The sequence below is a fragment of the Toxorhynchites rutilus genome, chromosome 1 (genome assembly GCF_029784135.1).
Source record: "Toxorhynchites rutilus septentrionalis strain SRP chromosome 1, ASM2978413v1, whole genome shotgun sequence".
NCBI classification, from domain to species: Eukaryota; Metazoa; Arthropoda; class Insecta; order Diptera; family Culicidae; genus Toxorhynchites; species Toxorhynchites rutilus.
Genome location: NC_073744.1, coordinates 53151961 through 53172678, shown reverse-complemented (window position 1 = coordinate 53172678; position 20718 = coordinate 53151961). Strand labels below are relative to the sequence as shown.

The window sequence follows — 20718 nt, the reverse complement described above, 5'->3', positions numbered from 1 at the left end:
TCGATTCCCGTTATTGCTGGGGTTTTCCGTCAAAGAAAGTTCTTCCCACTTGCACTAAAGCGGCCCATAGAAGTTCAATATTGCCCCTAGACGAACAATTATATTCCACAAACCAAAATATTGCGCAATAATATTAAACGTCTATGGGTCGCTTAATACACACATATTCTCTTATTTTTTGACATAAACACCTCTACTAAGTTCTAATAAAAAGCACGCAAGTAATGCTACGTTAAAAATACGATGTTATTTTAGGCCGTCATCCAACACCAACAATTTTTTGAACATTGATTACTCAAATTTTTTTCCTTTCGCGTTTTTCTCTGAAGGTTTTGATAGATATTCTTCAAGAGATTACACACAGTTTCAGTTCGCAGGATATTTTTCTATGATTATTCTGTTTTTGGAAAATATTTTTGTGCAATGAACGATCATGGTGCGTTGCAAGACTCTTGTACTTGCCGTTAAATACTTTTGGTTAACATATATCATTGTGCTCCAAAAGATCCCGGAACCACCAACATCAGACATGCAGTCAAGACATCAGACGGTCTGATTGTCCATTGGGCAGATCAAAAGGATACACAATAGTAAGAGAACAGTGTGTTCACACCTTTGTGCATCGCGAATTCACACCAAAAATATCAAACACAGAAAACGTGTCAGAAAGCTTGGTTACTCGCCACCATTACTAACTCGGATCATTAACCCCTTGCCGTACCATTTAATTTTCAACAGCACGGCCCAAACACGAACACATCGAATCGTTACGCTACTCTGCTGTTAATTTTGGTATCGCATCATTCGAAGCAGTCCCACGAACATCATACGCCTGAAGCTATGTATCCATTTCACATCGATACACCACGAGTGAGGTTCGATGTTTTACGTGAAGGGGTTAATTCTGGGTCGATACATGCACTTATTGGCCACCTCATTCCCTAAACCATGACCTTGGGCAGATATCATGCCGAAACGCTGTTAATATCCATTGGGCTCAAAAGTAGGCATGGCCATTGAACTAGTGGCGCAAAATGAACCAACAAGAACATTTTTCGAACAATTAGTAAGACAAAAAAGACGGGTGGGTAATGTCGGGGACATAACCGGAGTGACGTAGAACTATACAAAGGGGACAGCTTTTGTTAAATATATATTTCAAATATATTGTTTTATTTTCTTCTCCTACGTGAATACCTACCTATCTACCTGAAAAATGGATTTGTTTACTGTTTACTCTTTATGAATATGTTGATGGTTCTGAAAAGAACCTTTGGTGTTGTGTTTTTGTTATCACTCGATATTCCCATCTTGTTCGGTTAAACCTTCCTGTTTAGCTATTGCGTTTGCCACTCGCTACAGCTTTCACAATTGGAAAATTTCTTCCCATCCAGCTTGTGACATATTGTTCAGTAAATTACATTTAATGCGACGTGCCGGAGAAACACTTTGCCACTCACTGAAACTAATTGTTGCCTTGATGAGCGCCGAACCGAAGCTGCTCTGTTCTTGATGCGGGTTTTCTGATTGTCGTGAGCAGCTTTGCAAGCCAACTCGAGCACTCCGACGGCCGAAACTCTATAATTGCCGTTAGGTATACTGGTGCTCCGGCACCAATCCGTTCGGCCTAGTTACCCTTGCGGAGCAATCAGTGAATGCGACCAACAGAGAACTGAAGACCTGCACGGTTCGAGTGAGACTTTGCCTTTCCCTTAACTTGTCCTCCTTTGTTACGTCCACGATGCCGATGCCGTACAACCACACGGGTTTACGGTTTGAAAGAAAATAAGATATTTTTTTGGGGTCCGCGTGTTTTATACTCTAGCGGTACACACTCACAGGATAGAGACAAATCGGCAGACTCAGCCAGAGGGGCGAGTCCAACGAGACGAACGAATGAGCGTTAAAAGGGAGCGATGGCAAAAAATACATTCATTACGATTTGTTCGCTCGTTGGATTCACATGCAGGCTAAAAAGGGTCTTATATATAACACCGGCTAGGTGGACTGGTGCACTGGTACTAACGCGCTCGGCCTAGCTACCCTTGCGGGGAACTCCAGATCAACACGGTTCGAGCGGGATTTCGCCTTTCCCTTCCCTTTTCCTCCTTTACCATGTCCAGACATGGCTGCTTGGGTTGGTTTGTTGATGTGTTGTGATGCGAACCGATGTGGTGTACGGTTTGAATGAGAATGATCGTTACGGCAACGGAGCGAGGATTTTTAAGCTGACTGGCTGGCTCGAGAATTACGCATGTGTGGGACTGCGACCAATGTTTCGTTCATTTTTTTCTTTTTCCTTTCGAATCGTGCTTCATTCTATTTCGCTGCTGCTCTGGTTGCCCGTTTTGGTCGGTATGATTTGAGGAGCACAAAATGGACCAATCAAAAATGGGCACGTAGTGCATTTTGACAATGCTTGATATTTCACAATTATTCAATTATTTATCTCAAGAAAAATGAAATGTTATTCGTTATGATAGATGCGTAGATATATTTCCTATCAATTGGTGCAAAAACCTTTGCGATCTATTGAGAAATGCTCGAGTTATAAGCATTCCAAATCTTGCATTTTTTCCTACTTGTTCAGTGCCTAGATTTCCATTTCACCCCCTATATCTTCCGGTTAGACGTAGTCCTACGTCAAAAACTAACCATGGGCGTGAGAAAGTCTTGGAAAATGCCAACCAGAAGATCCAATCAATGGAGGGTCGTGAAATTAAACTCACAATCTTTCGCTTACTGAACGTAAGCGCAACACCGTTTGACTCGAAGACTCCTTAGTTCGTAATCTTTTCCCGCTTGATTATGTTTTCTTTTATAACACAAAAAGACCAACACAATCGTTAACGTTGGCTGAAATAGATTCAGAACGGAACCTGTGCTTGGGTAGAACGAAAATGTTGTCCAAAAACATCAAAAGTAGTGAAAAATAACTATAAAAAATTGTATGAGGCGATCTACGAATTGATTCAATTTCTATTTTCATTGCGGCATTAAAAAAGTCACTTGAACGTTTTCAGGAATGATTCAATTTCGCAACATTGATTACCACACACTTGTAGTTGTTATAGTCGGTCTTGGATTCATATGAATCACTACAACAAACCGAACCTCCCGTGTTGAAAATATAGCAAAGTTAAACCCAGTGAATTCCAATGATTAAAATAGAGTACTTCCAATGATCATGTCAGAAAACAAAATGCGTATCAATCGGAGCAAGACCAACAAAATGTGTTTGAATGATACTAGGGCCTCCTGACGTCTCCTGGTATATCAATATCTGAAGGTCGCAGGGTATATGACACATACTGTTAGGAGATGAAGCCTTGGACTATGCTGTATTCTACACTCAGATCGTGAACATTCTAGAAAACCATTTCTTCGTTGACAGTATCAGCAAGTCATATTCCCAAATTGATAGTTTATCTGGGCCTGACGCCGAATTGCAACTTCCTTGTACGAAGACGATGGTCCAACTCAACAACAACTCGCAGAACAATTAAATGCTAGCCAATCGACCGTTTCCCGGCTTATACACCCAAAGTTGATTTTTAGCTCATGTTTTGTCATCCCGATTTATTACATTAAGGTGAAGGTGGAAGCTATCCATTATAGTAGTATAGGTAAATCTACGTGTAAAAATGGGGTAATAGTGTTTGTGAGAGAAGAGCAAAGCACACGTAAATAGATCAATTCACTTATCAGACTGTGTGGCACTTCATTGAAACGAGTCTTTGAATACATTTGAAAAAAAAAGTAACAATTCAATACTGAAGTAAAAAGTATGAACGATATGTTCCGATGAACAATTGCAAATATAAATATATATAGAAGGTGCATTTGCATATGAAGTAAAATTCTGATTATACGCGAGTGTAACATGAGCAAATTTATAACACATGCGAATTGGGGCCCTTTTGATATTAACAAGTTCTTCCGCATAGTAACTCGATGTTGATAATTCCTTAATATTTTCCTTCGTTGATCGTATTGTTTTCACATATTCACGTTGGAGAGCCTTAACTCTTCTATTCGTTGGCCGAGGCATTTTGATTGAATGTATTACTTTTCCCTTTACTGTTTTTGAAAGCATAGGCAGCCGTGGCAATGTTCCGAGCTCTGCAATACAATTTTCTTACCCAATGTTAAAGTTGCTAAAATTTACATTATAGACCCATTAAACGTAAAAATAATAATTGTATTGATATCAGCACAATTTTGTTCTATTGATTTTCATGACATGAAACGCTATGACTCAGGAATAACATTTTATTGAGTGGTTTTTATCGCTGTTTCGATGATGCTGTCTGGCATCAGTGTCGAAAAAATAACGATGCTTTCACCAATACAAACAAAACCATTGCCGAAGATTGAAAAATGAAAATTTAACTTTCAGAGCACTTGCTCGAGTTTTCCGACGTTTTTCACTATACAGTGCGACAGCAGATGAAAATCTAATATCTTGTGAGTAATCGATTAGAGTTTAGTTGATATTACTTGATGGGTAGTGTGCGAAAACGATCATTTTCTTCACACTGTTTCGCAAAATTATCGATTTTCTGGCGAGGGGTGAGGGAGGGAGATGAAAGAAATGAGCGCCATTGTGGCAGCCATTTGTGGCTAGCTTTCACCTTCACCTTAAATGAGGCATAACATAACAGAAAATGTCATGACTCTCAAATACTGGTAAACATTTGTATAATATAAATGGTACAGCAATATATGATTATTACGAGCCAGCGAAACAAAAGACAAATAAGCTTTCCGCATACTTTGCCAAATACACGGCCCAAACCGAGATAGATATTGCTCTCCTTCATGCGCTCCTTTTTTACTCTCGGAAGACACAGCATCAACAGCATCATTAGCCATGCGGATAGCTTGGTCGTGTAAAACAGTCTTGCGTCCTAGCCGGCTTTGGTTCGATCCCCGTTGTTCGTCGTTTGGACTTTTTTTTGGGTGCAATCCCAAAAAAGATGGAAAAAGAAAAAAAGAAATGTCTGCTTCCATGCATACAAACATTATAAGCATTGGGGGACAGATGACATTATTTGCCTATTTGACGCTTCAAGGCACGAAATGGCACGTTTTCTGTCGAAAATGAAATGCTTTCTGACAACGCTAGTTTGGGTGTAATGTTGTCTGTTTTCTGAGATCAGTGAGCTCGGACCTGGATCGACCTGTGAGAACCGGTGGAACTGCTAATAGTGAACGTTACCAAAACCAGTTATCCGTTACCCAAGAACGTCCAGAATATCAGAGAAGGCGAAACAGAGTGATTTTTCTTGATGACAATGCCCCGTCCCACCGATCAAGACCGGTCAGGGAAACAGTTGATCGGATCATCTATCGCATGCAGCTTATTCACCGGTCTTGGCTCCTTCCGATTACCGTTTGTCAACATCGATGGAACACGCACTCTCCGAACAGTACTTCAAATCTTACGAAGTACAGTATTTTGAGTATTAGGCTCAACAGAAAAAAAATGGAGGAAGAAAATGAAAATCTAAAATTTTAACATGTAATGAAGAAATGTAATATTTCGAGCCACTATTTCGATAAATTCTCTTACATTCCAGTTTAACACCCAGAGCAATAAAGGTTGAAAACGAAAAATATAAGACAAGAAAATCCCATCCCAATCCCATTTATTTTTATAAGTTAAACTTTCCTAAATTTCGCTGAATTACGTGTACAGAAACACAGTAGACATTCATTGTCAGTAAAAGTTTATTTGTTTACATCAGTCTCCAGAATGCAACCCGGTGCTGATGTGTAACAAGATTTTTGTACCCAGTTGAGCTCCCACACATGCGCTCTGGCGAATGAGCACGATCCGAAACACAGATGAAATGTTTTGTTGTCAGCGCCGTTTTTGCGCCCAGTTTTACGCTGAGTTTTACGCTGAAGTTTGCGCCGTGTTTGCGCCGTATTTCTAAACTGCGCGCTTGAATCTGGATTGCTCTCTCTCTCTCTGTTGTGATATTTTTCATCGCACAAGCGTATACGGTTCGTATGTAGATGCGCTGTTGTTTTTATGCTTTGCTTAGAGAGAGCGAAGACAAAACGGGCACTAGAATTCGATGTGTATGTGTGTATAGAATGAGGCGCGCGTCACACAAGTGAGAAGAGATGTTTATCATCTGAGTTCTGCGCCTGGTACATTTTGCACTGTCGTATTTATGAATTTTGCGCACTTCGCACCAGGAGAGAATACGAGTTTGATTTGAACGCGCGCTGATGAAAATTGAACTCAAGCGCAGCGCTGCGTTTGTTTTCTGAAGACTGGTTTACATCAATAAGTAATTTGTTTACGTCGTCAATCAGCCCTAACGCCCAACACTCTATCCCAAATCAACGATAGAACGATTTTGAAGAACGTCTGACCATCTACAGGAATCCCGGAAGTGGTACGAAAAAAAAATTTCCCAATCAAGGTGCACTGACCGTTCAATAAAACGATATGCTGGACTATATGTTGTATAAAAGCTTGTTCAGACCAAATTTAAACTTTTGTTTAACCATTTTTATTTAGCTGGAGAATACGCCAGTAAAAAGGTGCTTTATTTGTTCAACAACTCATGAAAGAGCTGAACAGACACAGACTATTTACACTTTGCCCTACCGACACGTACCGATCATCACCTGTAATAAAATTAATCAGTTTAATAATGATCGAACAATAGTATTGAGTGCTTAGTAAAACAATATGCTGAACTATACGTCGTATAGAAGCTTACTTAGACCAAATTGAAGCTTTTTTTAAACCATCGATGTTTACCTAAGTAATATGCCAGAAAAAACGATTTGAAAACGTTTATTCAACTGCAAAGCAACTTTTGTACAACACATGACGGACTACCAAATTGAGCATATTTACTGCCAGTGTTTTTAAGCTCATGTTCGCATCACATTTTTAAGTGTTCTAACGGAGCAATTGATTCAAAAGTACATCAGAAACTGAACAAGAAAGAAACTTTATCTAGTAGCTGTAAAAGACTCTAACAAGCGTCTGTCAAGGTGCTTAGTTCAGGCATTTTTAAGCATAGAGCTGAATAAAACCACCATGAACACACTGATGGAGAATTGTTAGTTGGGTATGTAAGTGATGTTTGATAAATTTTTGATTGGTTTTCGATGGGATTTTTTTTAACTTTTGTCAACATCGATGTAAGAATACCAGAGAATGTTCATTTGAGTTCTGAAACACATTCATGCTGCTTGTTGTCTGCATATTCTTTTCGAACGATCGATCCCCTCTCGAATGGGTTTTGATCTGCCAGTTCAATAAGCCATGTCATGGTCGCCCTGCTTTAACGAATTGATGTGTTATCCTGTTGGGATACTTAATCCGAACTATGGTTTTGGTGCTAAAATGGTAGCAAATGATTTTGAAGTACTCCGATGTATACGTATCGATAGAAAATTAATCTGTACCAATCTAATTCAAAAGAAGCCAAAAGAACCATCATACTATCGCTTCAAAATGGTGAGTTGGAAAATAACGTGGCTCGTCGTTTAAGCCGATTAAATTTATCGGGTGGAATCATCTGAGGAGAGGAAATTCAACCTGGATAGATTTGTTTGAACTGAAGGGACTCAACAACCCGGATATGATCCTAGGAAATGATGGGATGCCTCCTTGGGTAGATGAAAGTGGTTCTAGTCCTTCGCAGTTTTCTTTAAGGGTTCTTTAGCATTTTACTTCCTTATAAGTGGACCATAAGGGTCGCATAAGTCCGTATTTTTTTGCAAATTTTTGGATGTTCCCTGTACTTCTTCTTCTTCAATGGCACTAACGTTCCTAGAGGAACTTCGCCGTCTCAACGTAGTATTACTTGCGTCATTTTTATTAGTACTTAGTTGAGATTTCTATGCCAAATAACACGCCTTGAATGCATTCTGAGTGGCAAGCTCTAGAATACGCGTGATCACAGTGCAAGTCGGAAGAAATTTCTTTGACGAAAAATACCCCCGACCAGAACGGGAATCGAACCCGAACACCCGGCATGTTAGTTATGACGCTAACCACTCGGCCAAGGGAGCACGCTGTTCCCTGTACACATTTGTCAATTTTTACGTTTTGAGTCACCATACAACTGCGGAAGTCGCTTCGCTATCAAAACAAACAGGTGTTCAAAACAAAACAAAAACGAGACAGTCCGTGTAAAATTTCGTCGGTGGAATTCAAGTGTTATAATCGGAAAATTTTGGAAAAGTCAATACTTTTATGTGCCTAATTCATCTTGGATCATTGTTCAGTGTATTTTGTGAGACGGTAGGAGGTTCTGTTGCTTATTTTGAAATTTAAAGTAAGGTAAAAACGACATTTTCAATCAGGGTAAAACCGACACCTGGTATGTGTTTTACTGACAGGTGAAACTCGTCCTTTTTTAGATGCCACATGTTTATAAAGGGTGTCCCACATTATACAGCATCACGGAAAAAACGCTGTAGAAAATTATCCATTGGGTTTTTTTCTCTTGAAAAATTGGGTAAAAGTAGTTTAGAGTGTATTGTTTACACTGTATTTTCATCGGTGTCAGTTTTTCTAAAATTGGACAAAATGGCATCACCCGAGAAGCAAGGTCGCAAATTGATTTGGCGCAAACATCTGGAAAAGGATCACAAAATTGTCGTTCAAGCGGAATCCCAATGCTTCGGTCAGGGATGTGGCCAAAAAGTTGAATCCGTCCAAATTCAGCGAGCCATGGACCGGGCTGGACTGCATACGTACAAAGTGTAGAAGGCTCCAAATCGTTACAAACGGTAAAATACAGTGGGAAAGTCATAGGTCTGGAAACTGTGGACCCAGACGCTGACGAAGCCTCATTGTTTCATCATGGGTGGTGAGACTTACGTCAAGGCGTACTTCTGGCAGCTTCGGGGGCTACTGTTCTTCACTGCCTAACACAAGTTTGATGTTCCGGAGGAAGAAAGGAAACAGAAACTTTCAAAGTTTGCGAAGAAATACATGATTTGGTAAGCGATCTGCTCGTGTGGCAAACGGAGTGCGCCGTTCATGACTACCGGGACTGTAAACGGGTAGATCTACTCGTTAGTAGTGTCAACCGAAGCATCTGCTTCCTCTGTTGAAGCACCATACAATCTTCTGGCCGGATCTAGCTTCGTGCCACTATTCATAGGATGCCCTGAAGTGGTACGTAGCCAACGGGGTCACTTTCGTACCCATGTGGTCCTCATGGCCTAGTGGTAAGCGTTGCGCTTGCCAAGATGGGGACTTCGGGTTCGATTTCCGTTCGGGTCAGATATTCTTTCGTCATAGATCGTTTTTGTGGCTTGCACTGGTAAAGGGGAAATGTCTAGGGTGTGGTGGGATGAGCATTGGGCATTGCCAGTCCCCAAGAAAAGCCACAAAAACCCGGAAACAGCTCCCCTAAGCGAATTGATGCCGCTATAAGCGTCTTTGCCCAGTCCTGGTGGTACTCGGGACGTAAAGCAGCAGTATCACGATGGTGGGGTTGGGATTGTTCGCAGGCATTGTAAGCCGCACCACTAAAAACACCAAGCAACGAACGATATACAAGAAATTGTGAATCAGGCCATGTTGTGAAACGTTAAGCCAAAATAAATAAATAAATAAACTTTCGTACCCAAGGACATGAACATCGTCTAAAAACATCTATTTTCGTATTCTATCGAAATTCGAGTTCTACTAAAACAAATGATCAACGGATGCTGTAGAATGATTCAGGTAGAGTCCAAGAGAGGTTCTGTAGCGATTTGATGTCTGAGAAACTTGGGAGGTCTTGAAAATATTTGGAAACCCTTAGGGTGTCGGTTTTACTCTGATTTCCCCAATAGTTTTAGGGCCGCGTTGCCAACGACTCGGTCAGCCGGATGAAATAAGTTTATGAGTGGCACTAGCAATCCTAGATGAATTACGCCTTTCCAATGTACTATTTCTTGCGTCTGTGATGCTTAGTTAAGATTCCTATGTCGAATGATATGCTTTGATTGCATTTTTGAGTAACGTATGGAACGTGCATCACGTGTGATTAGCAATGAAGCTGTTAACCAAACTACTACGAGAGCCTCCCTGGAGTAACCCTGTAATATCTGGTCTTATCATAAGTCAATACTCAAAACGCCAGAGTTTGAGAGCTCCTAAGCTCATGTAGTGTATTTTCAGTGCATCAAAGGATTCAAGTATACAGAAAGTAGCAATCCATTCCACTCTGTAGAATCATGAAGATACAAAAATGAAAACTGCTTGCATAAGCCTTCAGAGTACCAATCTCGATAAATATCCTGCATACATATATTAACATAGCATCACTGGAACTGGAACTGGTTCACGTTTGGGGAGTACATTTGTAAACGACAAACACACTTTCATACTACAATTGCCCTCTTCCCCACAACCCGCCAGTCACTGTATATAACGCCCAGTATGGTCGAGAAACCGTATCCTTCAATCCGAGCTCCGAGCAGAGAACCTTTCTCAACTCTTGACACTATATTCATTACGACCGCAAACATTGCAATGAACTTTTGTGTAATTCCAGCAAATCCATTCACTACTTATTGTGCACTTCTCTTGCTTATTCACAAACAAAGATGTAGATGTGCAAAGGGTGGTTAAGATCGCTTCCAATTTGTGACACGTTTGATGTGGCCTCCGTTTGATCCGCTTTTTTTCTCACGTGGCATAATGTATACACCGAAACCCGTTGAATGCAACACAATAGTTTTTATTTTCTTCTGAAACAATTCTCATTCCGACTTGGTTGCGTATTTCCGCTCTCGGCACAACGCCACAACACCAACACCAACTGCAAATCTGGCGCTAATTGCGCATTCACATGCATATTTCCGTAAAAGCTTTTTCACGCCGCACTGTGTTGCACAATTGCAACTTATTTTCGACTGATCAAACACACACACAAAAAGCATCACCATCAGCAACTATTCTCCACACGTTTTCACGCGTTGGAATTTTGGAAAACCCATTACCAGCCTTTTTTTCCACACGCAACAGATCAGAATATTTAACTCGGACCAACGCAAGGAAAAAGCACAAATTCCCGGTCACAAGAATAACTGTAAATCTACACTAAATTGAACTTCTCCAGCCTCCCACCCCCGGTGGCCACCCATTCCCTGAGACACACTCCGCAAGCCGTGGGATCGATCAACGGCGAAACTGGTTCCCATACTCACTCAAACGCTGCCGCTGTCGAGCTCCAAACACTTTAGGGAATTGACCGACCGATTGGAGGGAACACTGCAAACGCACACAGCATACGAAAGTGTTACGAACGGACAGCATAAAGAAAGTGCGCCGAAAGCAAGGACATAGAGGAGAATAGCAAAAATCGAGCGCGCGCGTTAACACGAACCACCGAAAGCATAAGCCGACGCGACTTAACTGACTCAGTGTGGATCATACCGCGGCATCGCTACCCTGCTGCGCGAGAGATCATTCAGCCGACTTTCCTCCACACAGAGACAGATCTTGTGTTTATATATGTTCGTTCATGTATGTAAACAATCCAACTGGCGACCTGCTTGCTGGTCTGGAGAGATCCGATCGAAAGAAACTGGCTGAACCACTTTTTTTTTGTTCATTTTTGTTTGTCGTTGTTGCGGTTTTTGCCTTAGCACTGCTGCTGGTTGAGCCACAGCTTGGCCGGCAACGGAGAAACGAGTCTTGATAGGTCTTCAGGTAGGCACGAAAATGGTTTAACACTGTGACAATCAATACAAAATGAGCGGAGAGTTAGTATACGTACGTGAGGAGAAGAGTCTCCGGCCTAACCAAGAGATGGCGCCAGTAATTCTAGGAAAAGTTCAAGGAAAAAACCAAAAGCACCATTTTACATAGGGGAGAACTGCACAAAACGCACCGGTGAGGTAAAATGGGCCAAGCCATTAATTGTAAAAAATCTTTGGATTAGCCATTTAAAATAATATATTACTTTATTCAGTTCAGTTCGCAGTGGTCTCTTCAACATATCCACAGCACACAAACATACCCATCACAATAAAACAAGTATTAAATTGAGAAAAACTAATGCATCTGCCTTATCTGTAAATATTCATGGATGCTTCGTTAGATTTTGCGGTTAGTCAACGTTCAAATATCAGGATATTTTTACTCTACCTGCACAACGAATCATTGAACTTCATGATCACATCTAAGAATTTGACCAACTTGTCATATTTTATAAAAATTGTGAAAACAATAATTGTTCTGCCCCAATGCTTTGCTGCTTTGCTTTGTGCTTTTAGTTGCATGTCGAAACGCGTTGCTGTTAGAAATCATGTCATGCAAAAACTTAGAAAAACTTAGAGCATTTGATGATAGGAGGGGAATGATATCAGAAGTGGATAATTCAGATGCAAATATGCAAATATCGCACTGAAATGCATATAAACCATCGAAAAAAACTAAATGGTAAATATGCTTCTTTTCATGTACCGCACAAAAAAATCGCACAAAAAAAACCGCACTAGAACACAAAATCGCACAAATAAAACCGCACAAAAACAGGTTTTACTGTACCACGTTTTCCATTTCGTGTTGGAATTTAGCCAGTGTTGAAAAAATTCATCTTCGCTAAGCTCAAATGCATAGATTTTCGGGCTAGGTTGCATCGAAAATCTATATAGTCCAAACGAAAATCAAAATGACAGATCCAGGCAACCAGTGAATATGAGCAAATGTTCTTCAATATGTTTTGAAGTTTATTTTTCTACCCAGTGTCATTTTCATCTTGATTATCCAAGATGCCAGAAATGAATTTCATTTTCGCCAAATGAATATCAGCTGTTGTTTACTTTTAACCTAAAGCAGCTGTGTGCAGCTGTGGTTGGTTTTATTTATGCCGTTGTTGCCGTCTCGTCAAGCAAAATCCAAATTTCTTGTAAAGTTCGTTTCATCGAACTCTGGCATTTTTGTTCTCTAAATGGTACAGCCTGACTATTTTTTGTTATTTTTGAATTTTGAATTAAAATCAATGCCAGAACGAATATCGTTTTAAATGTGATGAATATCAATTTTTGCTTTTTATTTTCAAAGTATAAATAACAGCGAAGTTATGAACCCCACTCAATGCCGCATTCATTCATTATAGCAAATTTGTTCATGCATCAGCGATATGAACAAAATGAACTCGTTTGTTATTGTCATCAATATAATGAGGGCTGTGTGTGTGTTTGTGTATCAAGCAGAAAAAAGTAATTTACACTGAAATAAAATCATATTCGTTACTCGTGAATATTTCTTGATATTCTAACACTGGATCTAGCCTTTGCCTGAACATAGTATGAAAAAATACTTTTGTACTTTATTCTCCCATGTAAATATAATATGTTGATTATTTTCTTATTCTCTTTTCCAGAACTAGCGAACAATATCATTCCTTTTTGTCATCAATGTACTGAGTTGGAGCATAAAATGAAACATGTTCTCTCGTTTAACGGAGTAAATATTTTCGTTCAAACTTCGATCGTCGAAATCCAACCACGAATTATCATGCGAATATTTGATGGATTTCTGTTGATTACAGTTCATGAACGTGTATCAAGTATGTATTACCAGAACTTTGGGCCTTATTCCCGTATCCACGTACACTTACGTTCCCACTACGCTTACATCTCACTTCACTTTGTTGTACTTATTCCCGTTTCGTGAAGTGTAAAAATGAACATCGTCTATTAAGTGGAGTGGATACCAAAATGACCGTGTGTTCATTTCCAATGTCGTTTCTAAGAGAAACGTCAGTTGTATTTTGTTTTGTTTATCCTCGAGTTGTGTCGATACACCCAAAAAATGGATTACTAAAAAAAAAGCTTCCAAATCTTTTGTAATTCAAACATTAGTAGAATGTACATATTTTCTGTAAATATTACCAATCGTTTGTAGAATGAATGTCAGATGCAATACACATCCCTACCAACGATTGATTCATTTTACTTCGCGGTGTTAGTAACTTTTACGATTGTCATTACTGGCAACCGCGAAGAAAATGTAAATATAACATTATTAGTCTAATTACCGAGTTGATAATTGAGTTGAACGGCACTACTTTCCGATATAGATTTCTTCACAGAAGAAGGTCGAATTAACCCGAATTCGGGACAGGTAAGTAATATTCTTGAAAATCAATTCAATTTATGTTCTTTAATTAATATTGATACATATTGGATAGCAATGATTCGTCCTCGTCTGCTGCGGGAGAATTTGAAGACATTGCTTCAATAATAAGGAATTTGAGTACTTCGAAACACAAAAACGAACCCTGTCGAGTCCTAGATAGCATATTTATGCTATTGGATTTGGTCAAGGACAACTTCATAAACGCTTTGTGATCGGTGGTTCGATCAATTGGATGTTTTCCGGATTCGTCACGACAGAGGTTCCGTATCCACTGAGGCTGCGCGTCAAGTCAATATTGCAACGGGGCATAGAGCAGGCCTCACCTAATGCCGCCAGGGTTTCGTCAGCTTCGTGATATTTCCCGATTGTGTTTGGCTGAGAAGCAATTACACGCTGGTCCTGGGAGAGGATAATGGTGAGAATTGAGTAGTCTGGCGTAGCTATTTGTGGTAATGATTGTGTAGCGTCTTAAATGCAGTGGACTGTAAACTGCTGGCTTAAACCCGCTGCGCGATTCCAAAGCTGCGTAGCTTGCCCAGTGAGAGAACCAAATTCCCCCCGTGGACGCGATGTAAACTGCCTTCATTGCAGTGATGTAGCGGGGATTTTCCATTCGCATGGAAACTTTAACCTCACTGTGGCGGATTGAGGGACACGTTGTTTTGGAGACAAAACACAACCCACACTTAAACTTAAACTATGTACATTGTATTTAAGTTAACTTTACTGTACATAATATAATACAGCTTAAATCACTTAAAATGTCTTCTGCCGTTTTCCTTCAGTTTCTGACTTCAATTCGTTGCTGTTGCTTACGCTCTGCTGTCTTTAATCAAACTGTGTGCTGTCCTTGTAAAGCACAAACTCTCCTCATATTCGTTGCTGGAGCATGTTCGATCCTGTTTGCATGAGAGCGATGAATTGCACTTTAGGGTATGGCGTCGGGGGAACGCATCTCATGCATTGGTTCTCTCTTCAGTGCGCTTGCGACTGAACAGATTGGGTATTTTTTCCTAATTTGTAGCCGTGGATCAGACCCAATCGATGCAGGATCAGATGGCTATAGTTTAGATAGTTCAATGAATAATTTAAAAAAGTTAGTTAGTTCAATAAATGAACAAATATGCATACAAAAGATCAATAAATTAAATACAATATATGCATTAAGGTTGGGTTAACATAACATGTTTAGGGTGTATGTTAAATCAACGTTGAACCGAATGCTTCTACTGGGTTATACTGGCCGATTTAACATTTGTTTACCATTCTTATCACGTAATATGTACGAATCTGGGTCATGCGAATAGAATCAAATTGGTAGTCAAAAAGAAACCAATTGAAATGTCAATAATCAGGAAAAAAGGAAAAAAGTTTCTTTTCTTAAAATAAACCACATAAGGAAAGTATCGTTATGAAAGACAAAAATAATCTAATTCAATTAAATGAAAGAACTGACAATTCGGTAGATTTGAAGGAATTAGTTTTGGTATTTTCAGAAATTTCAGTCTAATTGACTTCAAAACTCCTCTAAACTTAATTGTAATTCAATTTTACTTCTCGCCAAATGTTAGTTTTTAATTATTTCGAACACTAGAGTTGTATTATTTGAACTTTTTCCTTTCTAAAAAGACGAATTACCCAAATTACAACCTTTATTTCAATTCTATTTCGGTCACAAAAGGTTAATAAACAAAGCCCGAGTGATGAAAATGTTTGCTCTTTTTATATGAGAAACGTTTGACAGCATGGGGAAAAAAAGCTGTAAGAATTTTTATTCAACCAAAATGCACTTGAACAATAGATTCAAGTAGATTTATATACTTATTTACCAAAAAACTCGTCATATATACTAACTTTTTGGGAGAGTGTATGATTATGATGAGCACGGGAAATCGCTCTGTTTACACAAGCAAGAGCGTGAAGTGTAAACCAGAATAACATCGGTGGATGAACTTGGTGTATTCATAATGAATTCAACCAAATGTTTACAGTGGCGTGCAATCCGGAATAAGGTTGTACTCACTCCACATTGTTTTCACGTGTAGTGTATTCGGGATGGTTTGGCTGTCAATTTATTTTACTAATACAGAGTATTAGGGAGTTGCTAGAGATCCTATTCTATTTAGAATTTTCTGTTGTTATAAAGAAGAAACGAGTCCTTACTATATGTATTAAAATACTGTTTTTAGTTTATGCTACTTGTTCTGCTATAACATATGTGCCAACTTACGTTACGATTACATTCAACGAACCATAACCATACATATTATCACTAACATCTGGATAGCACTAACGTTCCAGCGGAACTTTTGCCTTTTCAACGTAGGCCAACGTCATTTTTATTAGTAGTACTTGGTTGAGATTTTTATGCCGAATAACACGCCTTGAATATACTCTGGAGTGGCAAGCTCTAGAATACGCGTGACCACAGTGCAAGCCGGAAGAATTTTCTTTGACGGAAAAACCCCGGCCAAAACGGAATCGAACCCGAACCCCCTGCATGATAGTGTGGGACGCTAACCACTCGGCCACGGGAGCACATTATCACTAACATCTACAGTATCCGATTAAGCGAAGCCTAGAACTTACCCATTATCTGCAATCCACATCCTAATTGAGTGATGCAATTGCTTTCCGAATTATCGCAAGCGTTGTGTTACAATGGTACGATTCCTGCCACTTTTGTGGTGGCATACGATCACCAAATCGAATTAGGCAAATTTGTTCGATGGGACGAAATGGGTAGGCACACGACACCAGCCGTTCAAACAACGGAAACGCATAGGAAAGTGGATGATTCAATCCGATAACGATATTCAATAAATAATGAACCACCCACCCTTCCCATCACATCTCGGAGCGAATGGACGCGCGTGTTTTGTTCTGACTCTATCTGTTCCTGCTCTGCATCCTGCCTCCTGACGCGAAGGCGACGTTACAGAACCTTGGTTCAAAGTTATGGGCCGCATCCGGCAAACAGGAGAAAGTTAAGTAAACAGCATTGTTGATACACCAAACAGCAATCGTTTACGATGGGATTGCCCCCGTCACTGTCTTCAAGAATGACACTGGAATGACACTGTTGAATAAAATCGAATGATGTTCGTCGGGGAATATTTGGATTATGGCATTTATTATCATAAACGAATTAATCTATTTTTTTCAGTTTAATGTAGCGAAGGGTAAGTATTGATACACGCTGGAGGGCCAATGAAAATGGTCATATCGAATCCATCTCGAAACTTTCACCGCTATGCGACACTAGTAAATGATGTCCAATTGAGCTGATATTTTGCATAGGGTAGTTTTTCGTGGGAATCAACACTTTTAATCAAGTTCGCTTTGAAAATTCGAGGGTGACTTTTTTTCCCATACATCCATTGGCACTCTAACACCACACCCATTTTCATTTTTTTCAGTAAATCGATTTTTTTAAATTAATACTTTGTGTAAGTAACTACTAAATTATGCTGTGTACAATGGCCTTTAATACAAAAAATAGTTTTATTGAAATGGAAATAAAAAAAAATTAGTATGGCTGTTGAAAATGTTGAAAATAATGAAGCTTTGGTAAATTGTGACAAATTCTACCAAAATGAATCCAACAACATTAATTAGAAATATAGTCAAACTTGGCTGAAGGTTTTGAAAAATTTGTTTAAAATTTGGCCCGATTCCAACTAAAGGTCCATTGAAATTACACCTGAAATTCTGCGTAACCAGCTTTTCGACGTGGAACTTAAGAACTGAAAGTCCTAGTTTAGACAAACGTTTCGTTTTGATAAATTGTTTTCAACGTTAAAAGCTCATCAGCGGATTTTTTTTGTGAATCAATTGATTTAATGACTTCGTAAACAAATATAAGAGAAAGAAGAGAAAATTTCCTTCGTGTTACGAGCATAGATGCCTACCTTCATTATTTTTCAGGATTTCCCAGCCTTTTGGAACCTTCCCTGATATTTGTTTATTTGTTTAAATTAAAGTTCATCTGACAGCATCGGCTTAATGAAGTAAGATAATTATAAATAGTCAAAAAAACACAAACACACATTAAAACATAACATTAAGCACATCTGAATTCTCTATCCTGTTTCTGAAGCGTAGTGACGTCTCTCCAAAATCGAAAAATTCCTCTACTAACGAAAATGTCCTTATCATTCCCGTAATCGGCTCATGATGACCAAACGATGAATGATGCGGGAGCGGTTGCAGCAAATACGAGGATCGTAGGATGCGACTGGGAGCGCGAAGGTTCACCATCTGGAGCAAGTTAGGTGCATCAATTTCACCACAAATTAGTTTTACAACAAAAGTGGCTTGTTGTATACGTCTACGTCGCTCAAGGCGTATCCAGATGCAGCAATCGACATCTAGCTGGATATGGCGGTAGGTTCCGCGGATCACGCCAAGGCAGATGCCTGAGTGCTCTACGGATGAAGCATTTCTGAATTCGTTCAATCCTATTGCTCCACATGTGCTGGTAAGGGTTCCATACTACAGATGAAGTTTCAAGAATTGGCCGAACAAGAGAGCAGAAAAGCGATTTCAGGCAGTAGGGATCAGTGAAGTCCCTAGAAATTTTTGAAATAAATCCAAGCTGACGATTGGCTTTAGTTACCAGCGCAGAACGATGTGCGTCGAAAGTGAGTTTAGGGTCGAGCGCTACGCCCAAGTCGTTGACCTGACTGACTCTCTCCAAGAAGTAATCATCAATCGTGTAGTCGAATATAATTGGCTGTCTTTTTCGATAGAAGCTCATAATCACACATTTACTGATGCTGATGGTAAGTTTATTCAGGCGACACCAACACACAAACTGATCAAGCAAGCTCTGCAACCGATTGCAATCCTCAAGAGTTTTGATGGTTAGACATAGTCTTAAGTCGTCTGCGTAGATCGATACACAGCCGGATGCTAGAATAAGCGATACATCTTTAAAAAAGATCGCGAACAGCAGCGGTCCTAGATTGCTGCCTTGCGGAACTCCAGAAGAAACAGCAAACGGAGATGAGGTGTGAGACTGAAGTTTGACACGGAGCGTTCTTCCAGAAAGGTATGACCTCAACCAGTTGATGAATCCTTCAGAGGCACCAAGACGCGAAAGTTTTCTCAGTAGGATCCGGTGGTCAATTCGATCGAAAGCGGCTTTTATGTCGGTGTAGATAGCATCAACCTGAGCACGTTCCTCTAGGCGGTTGACACAAAACGATGAAAACTCAAGAAGATTGGTGCTAACCGAGCGTCCTGGCATAAAACCATGTCGTACTGGTGAGATATAGCTCCTGACTGTAGCATTCTGTTATTGGGAGCCTCGCCACAACAATCCCGTTCTCGACGATGGTTGAGCTCCAAGCGCTCGTCTCGTGTATTCGCACACTTTTCGATACCATTTGTTTACGCGGTGTGCTACACGCACACATTGATGGTCACGCTATTCGATTCCGAGATGAAGAATAGAAGGTGGGAAGATTCACGGGTTTTGGTTGTGTTAAACTTTGATTGTATTAGTAGCCAGGAAAATAGGAAGTTCACATACCAGGCATAACAGTCAGTTCAGTTACTCAAATAATACAGAATTGAATGAATCAAAGAATAACGTCGAAAAAGGATATATAGAAAATAGCAACGTATTTCCAAAAAATATTTTTCGCATTACATTTATCGTCTAAAAATAAACAGTTGAGGGGTCCCGTAGCTACATTGGTTGCGCGTTCGCTTAGTAAGCGATCGATCGTGAGCTCAAAACTCAAGGCCCCTATTGACCATCTTTGTGTTGTTACAGAATAACTACGTCCACGCATCAATCATCAGCGGTGGAGATCGATCCACGGTCGAAATTGACGGCAGGTCAGGTGAAAAACAGCAGTAGAGAAAACGGCGTATCAGAAATGCGGAATAGGAAGTGCAAAAAGAATTAACACGCGAGAAAAACTGTGTATAATAACTTTATTGAAAGATCGGAATAAAAACACGTTCACACGCGGCGATGGAAACTTCTGGAACGGATTTGCTATCAAGCTCGTTTGTATTGGTGCAATCAAGGGTACACCGCACACCGCAAAACCGAGGGGCGCGTTGATGTGGAGCAGTGTAACAGTACATACTCAACAGAAATAAGATCGATTCATCCATACAACTGCTCTGCTCTGCAAGACACCTCGAGCTGCTGTTCTATAAATAACTCATCAATGATCAATCAACTGTCTCCGCTGTCCGGTATAACTGGATAATGAAAGAACAGAAGGAAAACTCTTACGCCTAAATGGCTACTGTGTAAATATGTACCATATGCAATGGTATAGAAGGGAATACTCTAACGCCGAGAAATGGCAACTGTGTAATGTGCTAATTATAGATATGATAAACATGTGACATGTACGCGATTAAAATTCGGCTCTGTTACAGCTCAAATGCTAATAAGCCTAAAATAAACAAAAGGGATAAAAAATAAATAAAAGCATTGTTCAAATAAAAAAAAAACTAGTTCGTTCATTTCATCTGATTATTTTTACTTTTCATATCAATACTTTTCCTATGTAGTGGACTGTTATAAGAAAAGTAACACGCATAAACAAAATCTGTGACGTCAC

The 20718-nt window shown here is 39.7% G+C and overlaps 1 protein-coding gene across 9 annotated transcripts in view; it reads right to left on the bottom strand.

Annotated features, from left to right (window-relative positions):
- LOC129766800 (cadherin-87A) overlaps positions 1–11400 on the bottom strand; it is a 722345-nt gene extending 710945 nt beyond the window's left edge. For 8 of the 9 annotated variants that reach the window (XM_055767405.1, XM_055767415.1, XM_055767419.1 and 5 more), the window contains exon 1: positions 11188–11400. The gene's annotated coding sequence lies outside the window, so the exon portion shown is untranslated. Of the gene's footprint in view, positions 1–10980; positions 11083–11187 lie in introns of those variants that run through there. The other variant, XM_055767436.1, reaches the window with a different exon arrangement.
- Positions 11401–20718: the final 9318 nt, after the last annotated feature.